At 34.1% G+C, this 10,086-nt stretch overlaps 1 long non-coding RNA gene across 3 annotated transcripts in view; it reads right to left on the bottom strand.

Annotated features, from left to right (window-relative positions):
* Nucleotides 1-1,294: 1,294 nt before the first annotated feature.
* Nucleotides 1,295-10,086, bottom strand: part of LOC119062309 (uncharacterized) — a 55,736-nt gene continuing 46,944 nt past the window's right edge. For all 3 annotated transcript variants that reach the window (XR_008391685.1, XR_008391684.1, XR_008391683.1), the window contains 2 exons: nucleotides 6,266-6,335; nucleotides 1,295-2,668 (listed from right to left, as the gene is read on the bottom strand). This is a non-coding gene — a long non-coding RNA (uncharacterized LOC119062309). The remainder of the gene's footprint in view (nucleotides 2,669-6,265; nucleotides 6,336-10,086) is intronic.

Raw genomic sequence — 10,086 nt, 5'->3', positions numbered from 1 at the left:
ATCTTCTCCTACCCTTGAACATTGGCACTCCTGGTTATCAGGTTTTTAAACTCAGATTGGGATTTATATCATTTCCTACCTCCCCAGTTCTTAGGCCTTCAGAATCAGACAGGTTTTGCACTTTGCAGATGGAAGATCTTGATATTTCCTGGCCCCCATACCCTGTGAGTTTATTCCTATTATATTATCCTGTTTTATCTATCTATCTATCTACCTATCAATCTATCTATCTATCTATCTATCAATCATGTATTTATCTATCTATTTATCTATCTGTCTGTCTTTTATGTGCCCTGGTGTTTTTTTCTCTCTGGTGAGACCTAGTACAAAAACATAGGGGGAAAACTTCATAACATTAATTTTGGCAATGATTTTTTGACTATGACACCAAAAGCAAGGGAACAAGAGCAAAAATATGTAAGTGGGACAATATCAAACTAAAATCCTCTGGGCAGTATAGGCAAAAATCAAGTGTAGAAAGGCAGCTTGTGGAAAGAAATAAAATATTTGCAACCCATATACTTAATAAGAGTTTAATTTCCAAAGTAAATAAGGGGCTCTACCAACTTAGTAGTAGAAAACAAACTAACCCAATTAAAAGATAGGCAAAAAACTTCAATATACATTTTTTTCAAAAGAAGATATACTAGTGGACAACTAGGCATATGAAAAGACGCACACCAGTAATTATTAGGAAAATGTACATCAAAATTACAATGAGATCATCTCACATGTGTTAGAATGGCATTATTTTAAAAAAAAACAAATAAAAAATGTGGATGTAACAGATGCAAAGAAATTAGAACCCCTGTGCACTGTTGGTGAAAATGTGAAATGGTACAACTGCTATGGGTAAGCCTTTGTCTTGATTATGATTTTTATTTTATGTCTTGGGTGTGGATATTTCTATGATAATGGAGACCATATATGGCATGTGAAATGAAGCATATCTTTATTGAGTTTGGTTTGAAGATAACTAAGCTACATTGACCTAATAAAAGAAGGGTTTCAGAGATGTTTTCAGGACCCATGGCCTCAATTAAGGTTTGGAACTCAAGCCTCAGATAAGATAAAATACTACATTCATTATTCTTTTTTTAAGAACATTTTTGAATTTTTTTATTTAGTTATTTTTCAAGTACAGTTTTCTGTTTATTTCTCCCATTCCAGCCCACCCCTCCCCCATGCACCCCACCTCCCTCCCATTTCTACCTCCCTTAGTTATTGTCCCTGTGTCCTTTATACTTGTTCCTCTATATCCCTCCCATTTTTTCCCCTTAAATTCCCTCCCCTCTCCCCTCTGGTCATTGTCCCCTTGTTCTCTATTTCAGTGTATTTATTTTTATTTTGCTTGCCTGTCTGTTTTGTTGTTTAGCTTCCTGTTAAAGGTGAGATCATATGGTATTTGTCTTTCAATGCCTGGCTTATTTCACTCAGCATAATGCTTTCCAGTTCCATCCATGTTGTTGCAGAGGGTAGTAGTCCCTTCTTTCTCTCATTATTCTTTCTTTATATCAGAGTGGGGACCTTGTGAAGAGAGACTACAAATGATAATCAAATCCATGTGTCAACTCTCCTTTCTGTTTTTTAACTTAGGATTTTCATAAATGCTTAGATTTGATTGATTAATATTTTGTTCTAAAGTTTTACATCTTTGTTCATGTGATATTTGTTCCTAGCAATTTCTTCTATTACTAAGCTATTATGTGTTAGATTTTTTTCAAAGTTAGGGAAATTTGACAAAGACATTTATTTAAATTATAGAATATTCTAAATAACACAAAGATGTGTAATTTTGGAAATTTTGAATGAATATATATATATAATCTATAATTTTTGCCCTAAATACAATTCTGGACAATTTCATGGGTTTTTTAATGTCTTTAAGTTACTTTGGATTTTTGTATATACACTTAAGTCATTTTATTCATATGCATTTCTAAAAAAGTCCCCATTTCCCTGAAATTTCTTTACAGAAATTTTTGAAAAGGGAAAATCATTGTCAATTTTTTAAATGCCCTTATTCAGAGGAAAAAAAACAGAAATAACAAATTATTTACAAAATGGCATTAAAAGTTCTGGGTATAGCCAAATCTATAAAATAATTAGTTAACTTTATATACTAATATATGTATTTTTAACAATTATACACAGAATCCTGACATTTCTAGGAAATTCTGGTGTTTATTTTTTCTATGCCCCAGTTTCTGAATTTCTCAATATCTGTATATCTTTGACTCATGTTATCCTGTCGATAGGATCAGTTTTGTTGTGCTGTCTCAATTTGTTGTCATAGGCTGCTGTCAAACATATGAAAACTCTGCTGGTCCATTGTGGTGTCCTCTATAATATTTCTGACAGATGGATGGCCAAATATTTGCTCACATAGTTCAAAAAATAAATCACTAATCAATGAGACTTCTCATGTGAGGGGATAAAGTGAGTGTAACATTCTTCGGTATATTTGTTTAAAGTCAGCTGAATGCTGCTTTTCATTTTCCTCTCAACTTCAGACTCCTCATATTCCTCAGGATATCTTCCATGCTTATGGTTATAAATCATTAATACTGCCATTATAACTTTTCTGAATCATTATCCATAGCTAAGATGAAATGCTATGCAGGGTCTTTGGTTGCAGTCCTCAGTATCACCTCTTCACAATTTCAAACTGTAAGAGATTATACAGAGTTTCTTAGAAAATTAAATTAATATGTATGTGAAATATAATAAATGCCAGTACCATAATTAAGGAAAAAAACATGTACCTAAAGAAAATTATACAACTTCTCCCTGTTATTTTCCTCTTCAGCCAATTCTAATAACAAAAATTCTCAAACTTGTCATTCCCTTTAGAGGTTTTTTCAGTAAATCATTGATTAACAATGAGACATTGTAGAATTCACAGGAACAAGTATAAAGGACACATGTACAAAAACTAACAGGGGTGGAAATGGGAGGGAGGTGGGGAGCACTGGGGGTGGGCTGGGATGGGAGTAAAAGACAGAAAACTGTGCTTGAACAATAATTATATAAAAAACAATGAGACATTTAATTAATATTATTTTTACATAATTTCCTTCTGGAATCAGTAAAATATTATAGAAAACAAACTAATACTGAGGAGTAAGTAAGGGGAAACACCCTCTGGAGTGAATTCCATGGTAAATACTGACCCATCCCAACCATTTTCTACAAATGAAATCTGTGACTTTACTCAAGACCCATAGTGCACTTACTTACATCAAAGCAACTGTCAGAACAGTTCTTTTGAGAGCTGATTTTGTAGAAATCTTTAAAAAGAGGAAGGAGCTAAGGGGCTTGAATAAGCAAAATTGAGGTCTGTTTTCAGTCTTGTTACTCAATTCAAGTCACTAAATATGTACACTTTGGGGGGTAAGAAGGAATGTTTCTCATAGTCTTGGCAATTATCTGCTTAGAATAGCTCATTTTAGAGCCCAACAGTTTAAATCAAAAGTCTATAGCAAAGAATAGCAGCCCTGAATAAATGCTTTTGTTGATTTTTTTATCTACTTAAAACAATGTGAAGAGAATTTGGTCCCCTAGATTTGTTTGCATGGAAACATTTGCTTTACATATGTAAAAACATCTCCCTGGAGCATGAATATGGCATATTAATCTTCAAAGAAACCATGCCTTCTTATGCACTATAAAAGCCAAGTCTAAAACGAAAGCTTTCAAGTTTATTGACTCTGGAGCTATTTTGATATTTTTCCACCCTGTCATAAATGCCCTTTTTCTAATTCAACACTGGAAATAAAAAAGCAAATTCTGTCAGCATAAGTCACCTAAGACACAACATCTGTGCTTATCTTGCTCATAGTTTTCTAACACCCTAGATATTCTGAATAACTGAACCTACTGGACCCCTACCAAGTTATCTATCTCAGACTGCTGCTGTGCTGTAAATTCATACTGAAAGCTATTATATTCTCTTGAATTGTTTCAGCTCCCCAGATAAAATGGAACTTTTCCACAGATTCCCCTGTCAACTTCAACCTGGAGATAGGATTTAGGAAGGTTGTATATACCTTAGTCTACTGACAGAGAGCAATTTCCTCACCATCTTCAGAACACCCTTCCTCAAACGCAGAATGAAAAAAGGAGCACACATATTCTGGTAATAAGGCTTTCCTATTACAGGTTCAGAAAGGTTGTCTTTAGACGCTTTCATCTTTTAAAGTTCTGATACGTAGACTCAGAAGGACTCACAGCAGTTTCTTGTTAAGCAGCCTTCTAGCTTGCCATCTAGTATAGCAATTTGGCAGTTATCTTCTCAAAGACACATCAGTTTATGTTCTAAATCATTCATTTGTACATTTAAGTTTGAGCTTATCAGAATAGAAAATAGTTTCCACATTGTATTTGAGAAAGGCTAACATCTCTTTGAACTGGTATTTCAAGGGGTCTTAGCAAATGGGTATCACAGTAGACTCTCAACCAATTCCGAATGCAGGTGTTCAAAAACAAACCCGGTTTGATCAAATAGTTTCTTACCAATTGACTAAAATGGAGTTTGCATTGGATAGAGTGTTAAGAAGTTTATTTATTAAAATAAGTAAAAGCAGGGCAAAGAAAGGAAAAAAGGAATGGGTAATTAACCTTCTCAGAATGCTTGGGACGCAGGGTTCCTGCATGTGGTAGTTCTAGTTCTAAAACTGGAGAATCTTGGGAAAACCAAATGAGGTGGTTACCCTAAATCATTTATTTATGTTACTTTAATTTTTTAATTAATTTAATTGTATTTATTTAGTTTTTTCTAAGCCTTATGGAAGTATGATTGACAAATATTTATATACTCAAGTTATACAACATGGTGTGTTTTCTTCATCATGGTGTTTTGATATACACATAAATTTTGAAATGATTACTACTACTCAGGTAATTGATATATTCACTATCTATCATAATTAATATTTTTGTAATGTATACTTAAAGTGGACTACTCTAATTCTTACCTGCCCTCAAAAGTAACTCTACCCCTACTTTTTAAAATACGCTTGTAGGAAAAATTGTCACTTACCTCTTCAACAAATAAACTACCTGTTTATTTCATTCCAATAAACTGGAATGGAATAAAATAATATTTCCTTTCTTGGAATACCAATTCTACCCATAAACAAACATGGTTAAACTCAGTTTGTCTTTTTAAAATTTAAATGTTCTTTGTTTAGATTAAATTTAAATTAAATGTTTTAAATCTTTAAATTTAAAAATTTCAAATGTTTATTTGAAAAGAATTTTTCAAATAAAATTGTTGCTAAGGATATAAAGGACATTCTAGTTGACACTGGTTTAAATTCCAACTCTTCCACGTGCCAATGGACACACATCCTTCAGAATCCAGGGTGACTAGGCAAGTACCAGCTAGCCCTGTCTACTCTATTAAGTTCTTAACTGCATAGTAGAGAAGATGTGCTTGAATGTCACTTCAAAATAACATTTTAAAAAACTTGATATTTTATAGGCTATCAGTTTTGACAGTGAGAAGTAAAGATTTAACCATCCCTGTTGCTATGGCCTCAAGGTACCTTTGTAGAAAATTAATAAAAATTGTTTCCACAGGTAAATCTTAAGCAATAAAAAACTAAGCAACATCTGTGTCAAAGGAAACTCTAAGAGAGTTAAGTCTTCATTGTTTGACCTGAAAACTACCACAGCTTGTTTGAATTTACATGGCCACCTGTCACAACTGTGCTTGAAATTCTTCTAAAACAGTAGGAGTTTGACACATAAATAGAATATGCAGGATTTAAATTACTGGAGACTGTGAGGCCACCTTAATGAATGTGAAAGTTTTCAAAATGCAAATAACAGAGCTCAGAGTCTCCTCTAAAGCCAAGTAATCCTCCCTGTTGACAGCCGCCTAGAATTCATATAAGGAGGTTAAACATAAAAATGACAATATCATCACTGGATTTCTAACAAAGTTAACTTGTACTTATTAATTAAATTACATTCTTAAATCTTCACTTTGCAGATACACAAATAATTTGCTATTGGTACATAAAGATTATTGAGTCAGTTTTTCACCTGAGCATGGCAGGTAGTCAACTGGACAGTGCAATGAGTGGCTTTGCCTAAGATATTTTTCTTAAATGTGTTAGCGGTCTTACCATAACCAACACTGGAGGCTGAAATTCCACAACACATGAAGCCATCCCTTGATTAAAATGTTCCTCTTTCAAAATACCTCAGAAAGTTGACAAAGTCACTGATGCTAAATGTGAATTAGTTTAAGAATTACCTTTTTTGCTCTCCATCTTCCTTCTGTCCTCCGACATACTTCACAGCTCCCAGGGATGATAAAACTGATACTTTAAGAGTAGAGCATGAGCAAGAAGGAGGAATTATGTAATTAGTTAACTCTGTCTGAGAAAGCTGTTTATGAAATCTTCTGTCATAGTCTCCATATCTAACTACTTTTCATAGATGTACCCCAAGTCCCTAACCCAGCCAGTCTCAGCCTTGGCTCCCTCCTATAGTAAACATCTCTCACTCTACGGTGTGTTGCATATTGAACTTCATGACTTTCCTTAACATTTATTTACATTTTATCTTGGCCTAGGTTTTAATTTCCAGAAATGAGCCTTTATTTCTTTACCTCCAAATCCCCTTTTTTTCCTTTAAAGACAAAGCTCTGTATCTCTTGTGACAATAACTTCCTTTGCAATCTTTTCTTAACTCTTTCATACATACTGCTTCACATCTGATTGTTAAATGTAATAAATTATCTGTTTAAATTATTAAGAACACCTAATAAAATACTCATAATTTATTATGTGCATACTCTGTATATACACACATATTTTTAAGTCTTATGTAAATTCACCATAAAAGGAACATCATTTTTCACATTTAATTTGTATCTTTCCAACAAATATATTTGTTTTTCTTTGCTCCTTGATATTGTCCGGGTTGATTGTAGATATACTGTAAACACCCATTTAATTTATCTGGGTTTCAAAATGCTTTGTGACTCACAGAAGTTAAGCTAGAAGGAGCCTTGGGAATCAAAGAATCCAACTACTTATTTTACAGATGAGTAAATTGAGGGTGAGAGATACTTACTGCCTCACCCTAGATCATGTACCCTGTAAGCAGCGAGTTAAAATTTGATTCAGGTCAGGTCAGTATGTTCAGTTGCATAGATTGTATAATACATAGGAGACCCTGAATATTAACCAGGCTGTGCACTAAGGCTCAGTTCTGCATCATCTGGATAAAGGGACACAAAAGCACCATCCACTTATAAGGTACTTGTAGGGCTTCAAGTGCCAGTGGTAGCAGGAGGTTGAGAGGAAGATGGCAATGAGAGAATGTTTCTAATTCAACTGAGGGCCCTGTGTAGGCTAGTGATGGGCCCAAGTCCAGGCTTATTATTTGCTAACCTAATGCTTTTTCAGGACTCTGTCTTTGTTTACACCCCATCTTTTTCCCTAATATGACATATTTTTAAAAATTACTCCCAGTTAAACATTACTCTGACTTTTATAATATTTTTCACAAATATATTAAAGAAATTCACCCAAATCCCATGGTTAATAGTTTCTATAATCCTACTACAAAAAGAGGGTATAAGCATTAGGTGATAAGCATTAGGTGTTGATTGATTATTGGACTGCACACTTGGACAGAAGACCTGACAGCAGGTCAGTAATGAACTCTTATAATTATTGGTCATGACAGTGATCTTCATACCTCCTCCTGAAAATTCAGCAACTTGCCTTACCCTCTGCTAATATTTGCTTAAATTAATTCCTATACCACATAACCGGAAATGCCGGTGTTTGAAATACACATTTCCATAAAAGCAATAGTATAATTATTTGCACTTTGTATTAATAATAACTTTGATTAGCCAAATTAAAATATTAGTAAGTGAAGCATTTATAAAAATTAGAGAAAAATGATAGCTTGGGGTCAAAAGCAGAATTTTGCAATTGACAATTCTTTATTTAAGTCTGAATTCTGCCAATAATATTTATTAATTGTGTGATTCTGAGAAAATCTATTTGTAAAATGAAAATAATAATAGCACTGCCTAGGGCTTTTTCAAAGTTACAAAAATTAAAGTATAGTGTGGCATATAGAAAATGATAAGCTAAATGATTAGCTATAATTATTGAAGTTCTACATTCATAATTTACATGTAGCTTCTATTTTCCTTAAAACATATAACTCTTTACTGATAACCAGGAAACTTAAGGATACTCTAATAAATAATCAAGAATAAATGGTCTCTCCAAAAAGCCATATTTAAAAAGGTTTACTAGAAGGTTTATATTTATGTAGGTGAGTGATATAACCTTTGAATTTTTTGAAAGTTGTGAACTAGGATTTGATTCATAAGGTAAGGAAAATCAGTATTTGTTATGAGATCACTTAAATGTTAAAATGTAAATACCATCTTGGAGATGTTCCTGTAATTTTCTGCATCTCAAAATGAAACCGATTACATATTTTCAAGAAAAATGACATAGTACAGTCTATGAAACTGTATTACTCTATCTTCTGTAGGAAGCAAAGACAAAATATAATAATTCATATAAGAGTTCATTTTTGTCTGGGGGAGCCACAATCAACCACCTCAAGGAGCTTAATTACTCTGTGAATGAGTATAAGGATGAATAAGAGGACCAGTGCATATTAGTAGCACTATTCCTCCTATAACAAGTTTAGAGGAGGAAGTGTGGCATCCTATCTTCTCCCCTAACCTAGACATTGGAAAATAGATGATGTCATTGTGCCTGCAGTATAGAGCCAGACTTCCTGGAAAAATTAACAAATTAGCAAATTGCTACTCCTTCTCTTTTGAGGATATATGAGTTGAAATGTTGGAGACCTCCCATCCAAGCACAGCCCGACCCTGTGTTAACTTCCAACATCCAACAAGATTGGGCACATTGAGGTGAAATAAGGGTTCCTTGAAAAATTAAGAATAGAGTTACCATATGACCCAGCAATCCATCATCTGGCCATCTACACTACAATATTTGAAAACATTTATTTGTAAAGCTATATATACCCCTATGTTCCTTGTAGCATTATACATGGTGGCCAAGATATGGAAGCAACCAAAGTGTCCTTCAATAGATGACTGGATAAAGAATATGTGGTGTACACATACAATGGAATATTACTCAACCATAAGAAAACATGAATCACTGTGGAAAACAGTATGGAATTTCCTCAAGAAATTAAACATGGAACTGCCTTTTGATACAGTGATTCCACAGCTGGGCTTATATCCTAAGAATCCTGAAACAGCAATTCAAAAGGACTTATACACCACTATGTTCATAGTACCATTATTTACAAGAGGCTGTACTGGAAACAGCCCAGGTGCCCATTGGTAAATGAGTGGATCAAAAACTATGCTACACTTACACAATGGAAAACCACACAGCAGAAAGAAAGAAGGAGCTCCTACCCTTCATGACAGCATAGATAGAACTGGAGAGCATTATGCTAAGTAAAATAAGCAGTGAAAGGCAAAGTACAATATGATCTCACCCATAAGTAGAATCTAGTCAACAAAACAAACAAAGGAGCAAAATAGAAGCAGAAGCATGGAAACAAGGAACAGAATGACGGTGACCAGAGGGAAAGGAAAAAGAGGATAATGAAGGAAAGAAGAGAAGGGTCTAGACAAAAAACATGTGAGTGATCTATGGACATGGACAACAGGGTGGGGATTGACTGTGGGAGTGGGGGAGGGTGGGTGGGCAGTAGAGAGTAATGAGGGAAAATTGGGACAACTGTAATAGAACAACAAGACAAGACAAAAAAAGATGAAATATTGCCATTGGTAACAGCATGGTTGGATCTTGAGAATATTATGTGAAATAAGTCCGATAGAAAAAGTCAAGAACCATATGATTTCACTCGTATGCAAGCTATATAATTGAAATCAATAACTGAACAAACAAGAAAAACAAACAAAAACTCATTGGCACAGACAACACTATGGTGGTTACTGGAGAGAAAGGAGGATGAGGAGAAGGTAGTAAAGGGTAGAGGGGGACAAACATATGGTGACAGAGGAGACTTCAGGTAGTAAACAAA

Source organism: Artibeus jamaicensis, unplaced genomic scaffold (assembly GCF_021234435.1).
Source record: "Artibeus jamaicensis isolate MK-2021 breed Jamaican fruit bat unplaced genomic scaffold, CSHL_Jam_final contig_415, whole genome shotgun sequence".
NCBI classification, from domain to species: domain Eukaryota; kingdom Metazoa; phylum Chordata; class Mammalia; order Chiroptera; family Phyllostomidae; genus Artibeus; species Artibeus jamaicensis.
This window is presented reverse-complemented; position numbering and strand designations above follow the sequence as displayed.